This window comes from Meriones unguiculatus, chromosome 9 (genome assembly GCF_030254825.1).
Source record: "Meriones unguiculatus strain TT.TT164.6M chromosome 9, Bangor_MerUng_6.1, whole genome shotgun sequence".
Taxonomy (NCBI): Eukaryota; Metazoa; Chordata; class Mammalia; order Rodentia; family Muridae; genus Meriones; species Meriones unguiculatus.
In genome coordinates, this window is record NC_083357.1 from 45,108,488 (window position 1) to 45,124,120 (window position 15,633).

Consider the following 15,633-nt stretch of genomic DNA (forward strand, 5'->3'; position numbering starts at 1 on the left):
TGGCATATAGGCTTTTGTAGTAAGATGTAATGATTGTTTAGATTTCCTCAGTGTCTGTAGTTATGTCTCCTTTTTCATTTCTGATTTTGCTGATTTGCATAGTTTCTCTCTGCCTTTTAGTTACTTTGCTAACAGCTTGTCTATCTTGTTGAATTTCTCAAAGAACCAGCTCTTGGTTTCACTGATTCTTTGAATTTTTTTATTTATTTCCAATGTATTGAATTCTGCCATGAGCTTGAGTTTTCCAGATGTCTACTCCTCTTGGGTGTCTCTCTCTCTCTCTCTCTCTCTCTCTCTCTCTCTCTTTTCCCCTAGGGCTTTCAGGTGAGCTATTAAATTGCTCATATGAGATCTTTCAAATTTCTTCTTGAAAGCATTTAGTGCTATGACCTTTCCTGTTAGCATTGTTTTCATTGTGTACCATAAGTTTAGGTATGTTGTACCTTCATTTTCATTGAATTCTAGGAAGTCTTTAATTTCTTTCTTTATTTCTTCCCTAACCTAGCCGTCATTGAGTAGTGAGTTGTTCAGTTTCCATATTTGTGTAGGCATTTGTTTTTGCCATTGTTATTGAGGTCCAGCTTTAGTGCATGGTGCTCAGACAGGATACAAGAGATTATTTCAATCTTCTTGTTTCTGTTGAGGTTTGATTTCTGACCAAACATATGGTCTATTTTGGAGAAGGTTCCATGAAGTACTGAGAAGAAGATAAATTTTTTTGTGTTAGGGTGAATGGTTTTGTAGATGTCTGTTAGGTCCATTTGATTCATGACCTCGGTTAGAGTCGTTGTTTTTATGTTTAATTTCTGTTTTATTGACCTGTCCTTTTTTGAAAGGGGGAATTAATGTCTCCCACTAATTAATGTATGGGGATCTATGTGTGGATTAAGTTTTATCAATGTTTATTTTACAAATGTGGGGCCCTTGCATTTGGGATGTAGATGTTCAGGATTGTAACATCTTCTTGGTGGAATTTTCCTTTGATGAATGTGAAGTGCCTTTCCCCATCTCTTTTGATTAATTTTGGTTGAAATTCTATTTTATTCGATATTTGAATGGCTATTCCTTCTTGCTCCTTTGGTCCATTTGCTTGCTACAAGATGTACAGGGAGAAAAATACAGCAAAGACTGACGAAATGTCCAGCCGATGCCTTGCCCATCCTGAGACCCAACCCCTGGGAGAGGGACAACTGCTAACACTATCAACACTCTGCTATTCTTGCTTGGGGAGTGAGGGAATAGAAGGACCCAGATGGTACAGGATCTGCACAAGAAGACCATCAGAGCCAAATAACCTGGGCTCAGGCAGGGGTTCTTTTGTAGCTCCAACCAAGTACCGTGCATGGACTCGACCAAGGGTCCTTACACATATGTGTAAGAGTAGCTTGGATAAAATAGAGAATGGGAATGGGAGGAGGAAAGGGAGGGCTTATGATCAGCAGAAAAATTCAATAAATAAATAATAAATAAACAAAAGTACTGAGTTTTTTCATTGAAATTATTCAGCTTCCAACACATAACCATCATCGTGAAACTGGAGTACTTTCTATTTCCATATGTAAATATCCTGAAACTATTATGTGTTCTGTTTATATCTTAACTATATCTAATTCTGCATGTCACTTTTATGGAGATGTGCTTCCAATTTTAACCATATTAATGCACTTACATTAGTTCTTATTAGTTCCAAATTTTAGCCATTTAATTAATAGTCTACAGCATTACTATACAAATTATTCATTTTGTTACTGAAAATATACACATTTATTTATAATTTCTAGTATAAATAATTACACAAGCACATCATTTTATGTTTTATGTGTACAGGTGCAAGACTTGTGGAGTTTTACAATTATACATTGTACCTTATTATAGATAAAAAAATCATGTAATGGGTTGTAAATGCTTAAAATGATTAAATGTCATATGGCATGATTGGCTATACTAAAGAATAACATGTTGAATATAAAACTTGTGTCTCAAGTAATTTTGCATTATCAAATAATAATAAAGAAGATTGCTGTCTTGCCATAATCTAGTTAAAGATTTTCAACCTTATGATGTTTTAGTCATGAAACTTAGAAGCTATACTTCATTTTTTAATTTTTTTCTTCTCCTGTGCTAGTGGTTTGTAACATGAAACTGTTTTTCAAGTCAGTCACTGCAGTTAGCCATGGTTCAAAGATGAAACAGTATGCTGTAGTGAACTGTGGAGCCAAGAAAGGATACTGGTTAGGCTAACTGAATTAAAATTCATTTGCATTTGTGATTTTTTTCAATTACGATGAGCTTATTGACACAGAAACCCATTTCTAGATGTAGGAAATTGCTACTCCACCTACACGGCAAGTAGTAGAATTATGGGTATTTGCATATTTTTGTTATATGTCTATTAAATGTATATCATTTTATAAGGTTTAGGTTACATGTTGTTTTCCAGGACATAAGCTGAAAGCAATAAACACAGTAATATGTGTAAGGCAAGTGAAACTGCAAATGATATAATTAATGATCCACAATGCACTTTCATCATGATTAGAAAGAAGTTCACTATTGTAATATAAAATGATAAGCCAAATCTTTTAAAGACACAGTCAAGGTCTCATCATTCCCTCATAAAACAAGAAGCTGATAGATGATTATCTACTTTTAAGTAAACTTCAATACTATACCATTAATGCGTCAATAATGCTAAGAGAGCTGAGAAATAATTTAATGGCAATAATTTGGTAGCATCCATAAAGCTAGTAAATCAAATAACACAGAGAAAATGACACCTATCAGAATTCTAAAATAAAAGAAATCTTATAAGAAGAACTACATACAGGAATGCCAGATCCAAAGAAATGAAGATCTGATGTACTCTTTGCAAGGACCCTAATCTCGGGACTCATCAAAGCATTTACCAACAATCCAGGATGTGTCCCTTGGATGTACCTGTGTCTTAATTACTTCTCTGTTGCTGTTACAATGTGCCCTGACAAAAGCAAGTCAAAGGAGGAAGGGTTTTGACTTATAGTTTTTGACTTATAGTTCCAGCGGGGGAAGACATGCCAGTAGTCAAGGGAGTTATAGTGACAGTAGCAGAAAGTTGGTCGCTTGGTCATAAAACATCCACACCCAGGAAACACAGAGAACTGGAAGTAGAGAGGAGCTACAAAGCCTCCAAGTCTGTCACGGTTTCCCACTTCCTACAAGGCTCCATCTCCTAAATGTTCCACAATGGCCTCAAAGCCAGCAGCTGGGGGACATGTGTTCAGACAAAGGAGCCTATGTGTGGACTTTCTCCTTTAAACACAACAGTCTAGGACAATATTATTTCCTTTCTGATAGAAAAGAGTTTGGGGAACTTATGACATATGTAAAACATTTATTATTATTTGAAGGAAAATATGTTCTCAAAATAAAGATAGTGTAGATATAATGGTAAGTATTAAGTAAATGTGACAGAAGATTTTAACATTTTAAGCATTCAGTTGTTAAATTGTGTTCATTTGGCCTACTGTTTAAACCATTTGAAATACTCAATAAGATCTAATGTAAGCAAGTAATAATTTTCATTATTGTAGAGTAATAAATTTAATCATTAGAATTTTACTTGTGTTTAATACTTAATAAAGTTATTTTTCAACTTTTATGGATGTGAAACATGTTTTCTAAACTGCAGGTTAAACATAATATACCCTAAAGAAACAATATTTATCAATTTCAAGCCATCATGTATAAAAAAAGAAATAAAAATACTACTAATTTATATTTTATTGTGTATGTTTTTCAAGTTACAAAATTAACTCATTTTTTTTAGTCAATTGAAAAAATCAAAGTTGAGAGAAATAAAAGACTTACATGCATCTCAAACCACCCACCCAATCACACTCACATTGAGTAATGAACAATAGCAGCCTGGTACACACATTTCACACCTTGTTCTTGTTCATCTTGCTGCTTCAGAATATATCCATACACACATTTTTTTGTGACCAGTATTGACTCATCCATGCACACTGGTTTTCAGTGTTTCATTTTATGTAGCTATTTCTGTGCACCAGTAGATAGATATCAATCTGTAATATCAATCTGTAACTAAATCTAGAATTTCTAAAACTGCATTGGGCATATTGTTTTGCTTTTAGTCTTCTCTCTCCTTTTAATCCATATCCTTCTATTACATCTTTAATCACATCACAGTAACACATCAGCAAGCCACATGTAGGTCACAAGTTCTGTGCTAGAGTCGCCTGTCAAGCCACAGTAAAGTTCATGGCCTTGTAAAAATAAATTGTACCAATAATAGGGATTTTAGCTGTTGTAGTTAATAAAATATGTGACTCTTATAAACTATAGCTGTCTAGTTTCTTCAAACAGTTGAACATATGCTCCAGAATTCACGCCAAACTGCATGAGAGAAAAGCCCAGGAGTCCTCAGCCCTATACAAAGAAAAATGGGACACTGAGCAAGGCTGGGATTAGAAGTGGTTCCTTTCAACAGTGATTGGTCCAGTCCAAACACCTAACCCTGAAACCATGCATACAACTAACCTCATATGAAACAAAAGGTATATTCAGAAATATATAAGTATATGCAAATCTATGCTTTCCATAATAGTTAATGGAAAAAAGAGACCACGAATTGAAAGGAGAGCTGGGAAAGGTATACAGGAGAATTTGGAAGGAGGAAAGGAAGAAATGTAATTAAATTATAATCTCAATATAATTAAAAATAGAAGACTATATTAAACATAATTGTCATCTGAAGAACCATCATATGAAAAACAAAAGACATAAAACTTTTGTTAATTTGCTTGAAATGCCCAAATTTATATTTGTTTGAGAAAAATCTTGTATCACAGTTATTTCTGGAAGAAGAAAAACATTCTACTTTCAAATCTGAACTTAGCAGGCATGGAGAAAAAACTAGGATTCATGCCTCTGGGTACTCAACAATTTAAAAATTATGTTATGTTTGGAGGTAACTTTTTCGAACTACTTGCACACAACTCATTTGAAGTCATTAAAGTGGGGAAAATGATGTCCCAGAGTGAAAATATAACTTGCCTAGGGTTTTCGCAGCTAATTAAAGTCAAATATAGGATTCTATTGCAGCCTAGAAATGCCTTTTTCTTGTTTTCTCAATATTGTCTTTTTCTCAAAATGTTGAGTTAAAATTAACTTCCGTGATGATACAGAACATTTATGAGACTACACAGTTCCTCAGTATCTTAAAAATGAATGTGTCCTCAGATCTGTGCTATGAAACTCCTTTGAGGGGGGTCTCTATAGCCTGAAAGCTTCACACTTGTGAACTGCCAGCTCCTAGCAAATATTCGCTAGAATGAGTGGTGGAGAGATGTCTCAGCAGTTAACAGCAATTGCTGTTCTTGCAAAGGACCTCAATTCAGTCCCCAGAACTCACACATGTGCCTCACAACTATTCTAGCTGCAAAAATTTTGATGCCTCGTTTTTCACTGCTGATAGTATCCCACTGTGTACATGTACCATAATTTCTGTATCCATTCCTCGGTTGAGGGACATCTAGGCTGTTCCCTGATTCTGGCTACTATGACTGAAGCTTCTATGAATATAGATGAGCAAATGTCGTTGCTGTATATTTGAGCATGTTTTTGCAGTAAAGTGGATAGGCTAGAAAAGCTGAGTGAGGTAACCCAGAAACAGAAAGGCACACAAGCTATAAAGACACACATGGTAAATACTCACTTATGAGTGGCTATTAGAAATATAACATAAGATAAACATACTAAAATGTATATTCCTAAAGAAGCTAAACAACTAAGAGGACCTTGGGTGCTTAATCCTCATTTAGAAGGGTGAACAGGATGTATTATCGGAAGCAGGAGAAGACAAAGAACAAGATAGGAGCCTTCCACATGGGGCCTCTGAAAGTGTCTACTGAGGAAAAAGTACCAAAGCAGAATTCACCTCTGATTTTAAGTGATTAATTGTGAGGCAAAGAGTAGGAGGGTCTTGAAATTCAAGTTGACTTGAGTATTTTATTTTGTTTTGTTTTGTTTTGTTTCCTATTTTACACAGATTGAAGAGAAGAGTGAATAAAAATTAATAAATATGTATTCATTGTGACATTCTCCAAATGGTTGCTTTCTGTAGTTAACCCATGTGCCCACGTGAAGAAGTACCTCAAAAATATATATATAAAAATAGAAAGCTTTAATATTTGTTACAAAGTTTACCTCCTATTTTTTTGGCTTTTATTTCGAGAATACTATTTCTGTCTCGTATCACTTATATGTTTAGAAAGTTCTCCCTAAACAGTAATTTGTTGCCATAAGCTAGAATTATAATTCATTATTTGTCTTTGAATATGAGCTAGTGCAAAATTATCCGTGCCTCATATTCTAGATCTATGTACTACAATAACTTCATTCTCAACAGGAAAAATGAATCTATAGGGCTTGATAACTGCTAAGGAAAAGAATATGATTTTCAGAAAACCCTGAAAAGCAACGGGTAGTAAAATACCATTAAAATAAAGATGACTTCAGAACAGTAGCATTCTTTTTAAAAGCCCACTTGGAGGTAACTGTAGGTTGATGACTCATTTATCATCCCCCTTCTCATCAGCTTATGAAAAATTATAGTATTAAAAAAGCCCACTGTGTCTTGTAGATATAAAGTCAGAAAATCAATTTGTGAATCACAGGAGGTCATGGTAGGTACTAGGGATGAGGGAGTTTTTGAGATTTTTAAGCTTTTATCCACTCTTTTTAAATTTTATTTTATTTTATTAATTGCACTTTATTCACTTTGTATTCCCCCATAAGCCCTTCCCTCCTCCACTCCCTGTCCCAGCCTCCCTCCCCTTTCTTCACGCATGCCCCTCCCCAAGCCCACTGATAGGGGAGGTCCTTCTCTCCTTCCTTCTGATCTTAGTCTATCAGATCACATCATGAGTGGATGCATTGTCATCTTCTGTGGCCAGGTAAGGCTGCGCCCCACTCAAAGGGAGGTGTTCAAAGAGCAGGCCAATCAGATTATATCAGAGGCAGTCCCTCTTCCCATTACTATGTAACCCACTTGGACACTAAACTGCCATGGACTACATCTGTGCAGTGGTTCTAGGTTCTAGGTTTTCTCCATGCCTGGTACTTGGTTGGAGTATGAGCAAGAAGGAAGTAGGAAGCTTTGAATCAAAGTAACACTTTCATTTAGGTACTTTAGAGTAAGTCTGTCTCTATACAATCCATGAATTTCTATAGTCCTTAGGTAAGACAAAATTTGTTATAATGAATGGATTCATCCTAAGTAAATTTTGGATTCAAATCAGTTATTTTTTTTTCTTTCTCTAGTGTACACGTTGTAATATAATATTGTGTTAATGGATAAAACATAAATTTTGCTCAAAATGAAATAGATTAATATTATACAGAAATAGAAGCTTCCTAGTCAACTGGGCTTTGAAAAAACAGTAATTTCACTCGAGTATTTCACCTGCATTGCCACTTTCACATATCCTTACACAAATTTATATTTTGAGTTATTTTCCTGTTGCTATTTTCATCTTTGGGTCATTATGGAGCAGTTTACTAGTTGTATGCTATGAAATATAGAAAAAGCACAGGAAAGTGGATTAAAACTTCTGACTTTGCTCTACCTTTCTGTGGTTGAGATAAAACGCCATGAACAAAGCAACTTAAATAAGAAAGGGTTTATTTCGGCTTCAAGTTCCAGAGAGTTATAAAACCCATGATGATATCAAGAAAGCCCTGGTATGGCAATGAGGGCAAAACACGGAGAGTCAAAAAAGAAAGTGGTATGAGACAATAAACCTCAAAGCTTGTTCCCGGTGACATATTTCTTCCAGGAATGCTGCATTTCCTAAAGGATTCATACCCTCTCTGCCTTAATGAATTTTCTATTGCTGAGAAGACAACATAACATATAAAACTTATAAAAGAAAGCATTGAATTTTGAATGTGGTTTCAGAGGACTAGAGTTATGATGGTGTAGCAGAGGCAAGGTGGTAGGAACAGCTGAAAACTTATACCAGGACAGTAGAGACGTACTGGGAATGCTCTGCCCCTGAGACACACCTTCTCTAACAAGGTTACACCTCCTAGTCCTTCCCAAACAACTCCACCAACTGGGAACCCAGTATTTAAACATTATGAGTCCATAGGGACTACTGTCATTCAATTTACCATACCCCCCAAATAGCAGTAACTACCGAGAAACAAGTGTTACCATATAAGATTCTAAAGGAGACATTTCTTATTTAAACCACCAGAGAATATAATATTAAGTTGGGCCAAACCCAAATTGATTTGCATTCTATAGAAACAGAAGATTTCTATATAATTGGTAATTGAAAAACAAATAATTTATATCTGACATTTATAAATATCATGTATACTGAAAGTTTTGTATGTCTATATAATTTTATATTAAGTTATTTTTTATCAATAATTAATTTATGAAGCATTATAAGGCATTTTTCTAGTTCTGTGTTATAAGTTTTAGAAAAACATAGACATGCACTAAAAAGATTTCAATAAGCACTTCCAAACAATATATGGTGCAATGAAGTACTTTCTATATTTAGGTAGAACAAGCCAAACAGAAAGCACTAATTCAGAAACAGAAATAAATTATTGTCATTAAATTAATTGATTCAAAATACTTTCTATCTTCACAGCCTTATTTTTTTTATATCCTGGCTTCACTCTGCTAATGCACAGGCTTTCTAATGAGTTGGAAGGCACCATACATAGTGCAGCCACATAGTTTATTGCAGCATTCAAAAGTAAAGGTTACCAAAACAGAGTGAGAAAAGCAAAAAAACAAACAAACAAAAAAAAAAAAACTTTACATGATGGTTATATGACCCTCTAAACACCTGTGTAATAGGTCAAATAGAAAAAGAACTACTATCCTAAGCTTCAGTTCTAAAAAGTCTCCTTTTTTAGGAATTTCATTCTTAATTCAACTCAGCTATGACCAATTACATCCTCTAATTCTATGCTGCCCTAAACCTCAACTTTGTGTTAGAAGCATATCATAAGGTCTGAATTCATGTTGGTTTGGAAATGGAAATTGATCAAACTAAATTAAAATGCCTGAGGATAATAAAGACTGTCTGAAGAGCCTTAACTGGGATTTTGGTGCTTACATTCACAAACATAGCAATGGATATTACAAAAAGAATTTAACTTAAATTCATTCATTACTGCTAAATATGCCAAAAACTTGAATCTGAGGATAACTTCTATTACAGAAATTTGGCATCTGATATTGAGGCTATGCAATAGTTCAAGCTAAATAATGATTACAATTTCTACTTTCTTTGTGATAGGCTAAGGTTTTCTATTTTATTATTCCCTTATTTTATATACTAAATGGAGATTGTGTAATCCTTAATTATTAAAATGGAAACAAAGTGACCGTCAATTTGTTTTCCATTTTTAATAAAAAAAATCAACCGATATTTCAAAATAATAACCACAAAGTTCTTTCTAAATAATATATTAACCAAAAAAATTAAAGTCTAAGTACTCATGTATAATAGTGGAAGAGAAAAATGTTTTCTCTTGGTTCTCTTTCATGAGGGCCATGGACCCAGACATGAGTGCTCTGCTATCATGACGTTCCAACACCTAATATTTACTTTGAGATTAGAAATTCAACCAATGACTTGGAAGAAAACCATACATTTCAACCACTGTGACCATATTAGTGTGGTGTCAGTTTAAAATTTATACCTACTCAGTTATTACATAGTGTTTTTGTTGGGATCAGTAAGCAAGCACTTCTACAGGCAGCCCTAAGGGACCTGACAGACCAGTTATCAGGCATTTGTGAAGACACCCAGACCACCTGCTGACCACCTGGAACTACCTGCGCATGCCCTGGGTCACCCTATAAGAGAATTGGAGCCCTCCCCCCACTCTCTTACTCTTCCTTTCTCTCTCCCTCTCTCTGCAACCCCCTTCCCCTAATAAACCTCCCATGTGGAACCGATCTCGCGGTGTGATTTGTGAACCCATGTGTAACCTCCACATTGGTGGGCTGGTCCTAACATTGGTGTGTTTTGGCCAGGATAGGTCCCTTCAGTGAGTTCACCAAGCGGGTAATGCCGGCACCCACCGGAGCTTCTGGAGACCTATTTTTTCTCCAAATCCACCTGAGAGACTCACTTTCCTGCTACCAGTTCGCTACAGAGTCATCCAACACCGGCTACATTGGTAACTTTCCCTTTTGGTCAGCATAAACGTTTCTCTAGACAAGAGGTGAGTGACCAATGAGAGTCCGGCACCTCCCGACTGCTCTTTTGCTAGACCATACCTCTATTAGGGCCTTAGTTTACCCTAGGAGAGCTTTCTCTGTCTACACATGGTTTATTTCTCTCTCTTGCTCACTGAGTCTCTCGACCTGCTGTTGCTGAAAGCCCTAGCTAGGCAAAACCGTGTTCTCTCGGCCATGCTACAGGGCACTATGCCTTGGTCCCTGGCCAAAATCTGACGAGATATTGGACAAGACCGGACCAATCTTTCTAAAGATTTGCCTTCATCTGAGACGTCATTAAAAGGCCTTGTCTCTTTCACTCCCCAGTGGATAACGCCCATATGACACCATTTATTTCCTCAGCTTCTCCACTAGGATGTATTCTAAAAAGTTTTAAGACTTTGGGTCTACAACCCCAGTCCAAACTCATACACCTCTGTAATAAAACCTGGCCTACATACTCTTAGGTAAGGGTCCAAATTTGCTGATTAACGGCACGTTAAATCCCAGTATTTTACGGATTCTCAAACATTGTCAGCAAACTGGTAAAGGAAAAGAGGTACCCATGCTTTCTTTCTCCTTTGCTCTAAAACTCCTCTCTGTTCTCCTACTAAACTCCTTCTAACCATAAAACTAAATCTAAGGAGTTCTGCCTTTGACCCAGAGGATAAAGTTCCACCCTGCCACCACCACCTCACTCCTCCTGCTTCCTGCCCGGGTGGCCTGCCGCCCACCATGCCCGGCTCAGCCACAGGTGGTTGGGTCTGGGTCTTCAACAAGGTAAACAGCCTGAGTGGTGCCAGTCTCAGCGGCCGACAGCGCCCTGAGACACTGAGACACATAGCATTAAAATTGACTTTTCAAAACTTGGTAGGGAGTTTTGCAAATTTTAAAATTTCCACGAAAATCCCTGGGTGTGGCCATCTTGGCTTTGGGAAGAAATGGGCATGACCTTGGTTTCATCAGAGGCTTCCACATTGCCTGCGCAATCTTTAATTCTGGCAAAGAGGCCCCGCCTCCCGTGTGCCTTTTTCCAGCGCCATCCCTCTGCCCCTTTCCCAAGTGGCTTCTATTTAAAAGCTCTCATCCTGATTCCTATATTCCACTCATATATTTTCAAATGCTTTATATAATCCTTATAATTTTCTCATTGGGGTTACATTTATAAGTCTTAACCATAATTAACTGTTTATCTTGTCTTTTAGGCCTCATTTCAAGTTGGTATGAATTTTTTATAAAAATGCAAGGTTACATTTCACATCCTGCTTCAAAATAAATTTTATATAATAATAAAATTTCAAAGTTACAAATATCTGTTCAAATTGAGTTGGTTTAAAATATAAGACTATTAAATTGCTTTATACTGTTCTATTTAGGGGTTCATTGTTACATACAAATTGTTTATCAATATTTTAAATTAAGACCTAAAGTAGGTACTGTAAAAAAAAAAATCTAGTAATGCCCTGAGGGAAGAGCCACCTCACTGCTTGCATTCTTTCCCCACCCACTAGAGATACAGTTGCTAGGAAACTGGACCATCCCCCTAGGGAGGGACACCTGGTCATTAATGGTCTGGGAAACTTCTTATAGCCAATCGATTCAAAATGTAGCATTTTGACCAATAGATGCTTGCCAGGCAGGAATCACCCCTGCCTTGGGCATGCAGGGATGGAGCAAAATCTTTAAATCACCCAACTAACCTGGGTGCAGCGTGCTGGACTCCCACCGCTTTGGTGGTGGGGCTGTGTAGGCCCAAGCTGCAGCTTGTAATTTATAATAATAATTAAAAAAACTTCATGTATTTACAGTGGAGTCTGTTCTTTTGGGGTTTGTAAACTGGGCAGAACATTTTGGGGGCTCGTCCCAGGACCCCAAGACTCCAGGAACCTGACCCAGAGGTTTTTATGCCAGCTGTAAGTGTAATGTTTCTGTGCAATGTCTGTATGTGTAGTACTTTCTGTTCTCTGTTCTAAAACTTCCTCAGAGCTCCAGGTGTCTGTATCTGTGTAGCAAGATGTGATCAAAGTGGTCTCAGCTGCCTAAGTTCAGGGGGACGCCCCTAGCTTCATCAGTATTTTCAATATTTTGGTGGGTAATCTGTATGCCTGGTCCCAGTGAGTGCCACTGGGTGTCTGCTGGGGCAACAGCCCACTCTTGGTTTCTTACTGGGGCATCAGGGCCTTTTTCTCATTCACCTAATACAGGAGGAATCAGTATGTTCGGCCTGCCCTAAAGGAAAATTTGGTCAGCTGGTTAATGTTTTTGTCTCAGTGTCTCTGTGCAGTATTTGTTTGTATCTAACTTCTGTTTTCTGTTCTAAAAGGCCTCATAAAACTTGTTTAAAATGTGTGCCTATGTGTTTATAAGCTCTATATACGCATATGTATAGGTTACCACGTGGTATATAAAGTGGCTCTTGACTTTACCATGTAGGTTATAATGTGACTGCCATCTTGGTATGGGTAATAAAAAAAAAAAAGGAAACCTTGGTCAAATAATTCTCATTTCCTTCTAGGTTAAAAGGATGATTTATTTTAAATTGGTATTGGTTTTAAAAATTAAATTGTTTACACTGGTATATTCTGGTTTTAAAATCTGGGTTTGACTTTTAAGATTATGGTTATGCCTTGTGACTTCTACAAAAAGGGTACTTTGTTTTGATATTGCAAAAACGGGTTTTAAAAATGTTTAAATGTTTAAGGCTATAAAATGTTTAAAGTTTATCAGGCATTTGGTATAAAAATGATCTTGGGTAGTCTAACAAAAAATTTGAAAGTTTCTCGATACTTTGGGGGAGAATAAAATACTTTGGTGTTTATTTTATTAATTTTACTAAATAAAACTAAGCCATGTGGTTTGCACTAATTAAAAAGATTGCAGTTTTTACAATGTATTTTGTGGAGAGCTGTTTGTTTGTTAAGCTGCTTTGTTTATGGAAAAACATGTTTCCACCCTGATCTTTACCTTGAGACAAAGAAAAGAGGAAGTTTCACCAATTTCCTTAAAGCTTGTTCTAAGTTCCTTAGAGTTTATGTGACCTTGGACCATCTTGTCTGCTACAGGGAAGTAATTTTAGAGAAAGAGTTTAGCAGTTTCAGAACTTTTTGTATTAATGTAACTTGCTTTGCTTTGCCTATCAAGCAAATTGTAAATGCTCCACAGTGTTTGCTGTATCATCAGCAACACCTAATGGCTATGTTTGGTATTGTCAGTCAAAGCCTGTGCTAACACGTGGCTAGCTGGCATGGTGGTTCAGCAATAGAGAGAGCATGGAGCTGTAGTTTTGCTTCCATATTTGTTTAGGGCTTCCAGCTGAGTTCAGTTACACGTGGCCAGCCGCCATGTTGGTCTGGGGATAAACAGGGTGGAGCCATGAGTTTGCGATCATCTTTGTTTAGGTCTCAATTGGTAGGAGCAGCAAGATTTGCTAGCCTCTCTATGAACAGTATCTGATTAAAATATTTGCTTTGATTTTATTTCAGAAAGAGCAGATTTAAAGTCATGCTAAATACTACAGTTGAGCCTTACCTAATCTCTTTGTTTAGGTTTAAGGTTAAGCCTAGGATGGGTAACTAAAGTTGCCTTTATAAATCTACTTAAAATATGGTTCTAGATAACATTCTATTTTATTGGACACAGTTTAGAGCAGATAATAAAGACAAAGTAATTCAGACACCCTCAAGCTTGTCAGAGATCTGAGGAGTATGGCATTTTAACATGTGTAAGCTTATTGTGACAGAAAGTCCCAAAGTCCTGACAGTAGCTCCCCAAGGTCTCCGAGAAGATTTGAGCACAATGACTGTTATACCAGGTTCACAGGACCCTCAGAGACCTCCAGGAGATGACTCGATGCAATTGCAAGAGAGCTTTATTACAAGAGCGATCGAACTCGGGACCCAAGTCTCACTGGTGCAGCAGTAGAGAAGTGGGACCTCGAGTTCTGAGTGAACAGAATTTTTAAACCGAAAGTCTGTGAGCAGGGGGTTTCCATGGCAGCAAGCAGGGGGCACAAGCCTTGGCGTTACAGAATTGGGTAAAGTTTAGCAGGGCAGGGTGCCCTTTTCTGAGGTACATAATCACAATGGCTAAGGCATATAATCACAATGGCTATTTTTCTAAACCATATCTGAAACATTGGGGAGAATTTTCCCACCTGATTCTCAACCAATTCCTATTGATTATTGCCAGGAAGTTTGTCTCTATTTCCTATGAAGCATTTATTCTGTTATATTTCCTGGAGGCTGTTGCTAGGAGAGTTAACTTTGTTTTCTGCCAAGTGTACATTTTGTGATATTTCCTGGTACCTGAATTTAGCTCCCAGTCAAGATCTTTATTTCAAAATGGAGTTATATTCAGGCTATCTTAAGCTTTTCACAACAGATGACTTCGACTCTGGATTGTGGTATGCTAACCACTGGGCAATACTGTCTCAACTTGCCGACTGCTAAGGCCCAGCCTAAACTGTGGACAAAACTGTGGACACCTGGAGAGTCAATGTTTCACGTTGCTAAAGGTGAGGTGAGGCCATTAACTTGTTTCTTTCTCCACAGAAACAGTCTCATCTTCTGTGCCTAGCTGGACCACCTCTGCTCATGACGTTATGAGACCCCAGGAGCCAGGGACACTGCCTAGGTGATGGACTAACTAGTCATCTCTGTCATTTTGATTGTTACATAGATCGGTATATTTATTTAGCTCATAACTTACCCTTCTCAGGTCTCTGATCACCTTTACGGCTATGCTAAGCTCATGGTAGCAGACAATTAGATCCACTGTTAGCTCACTAATCAGTTTAAGATATATCACTAGATAAAATATATATAACTTATGTAGGGTCAAAGGATAAAAGAAGTTTAGGTTATAGAAATACAAGTTACACATATTTGAGTGTCTTAAAAAGTGCCTTAAGGTTGGCAAACGTAAGTTATACATATATGAGAGTCTAAAAATGTGTCTTAAGGTTGGTAATACAACTTATAAATGTTTGATGGTCTCAAAAATGTTTTAAGGTTGGTAAATGCAAGTTATAAAGGTTACAAGGTCTAAGGTGATTTAAGGTATCTTAAGTAGGTAAAAAGGCTTAATATTTCTTCCTGTTGTTCTGCTACTGTTGTATTGACTGTCCAGAGTTTTGACCTTTATCAGTAGGACTCTAATTTATTAATCTAACTCTAATACAAAAACATTCCACTATACCACTATGCCACTATTATGGTCCTAAGCTCAAGATTGTAAGCCTCCATAATGTCTATGCTTATACTAAGGTTAAGATCAATTGAGTTTCTCTTTACTTCAAAAAAGGCTTTTGCCTTTTCAGAGCTCACCTTAAAAAATACCTATGCCGCTAACACATATGTATGTCTACTGCCTTTTTCTCA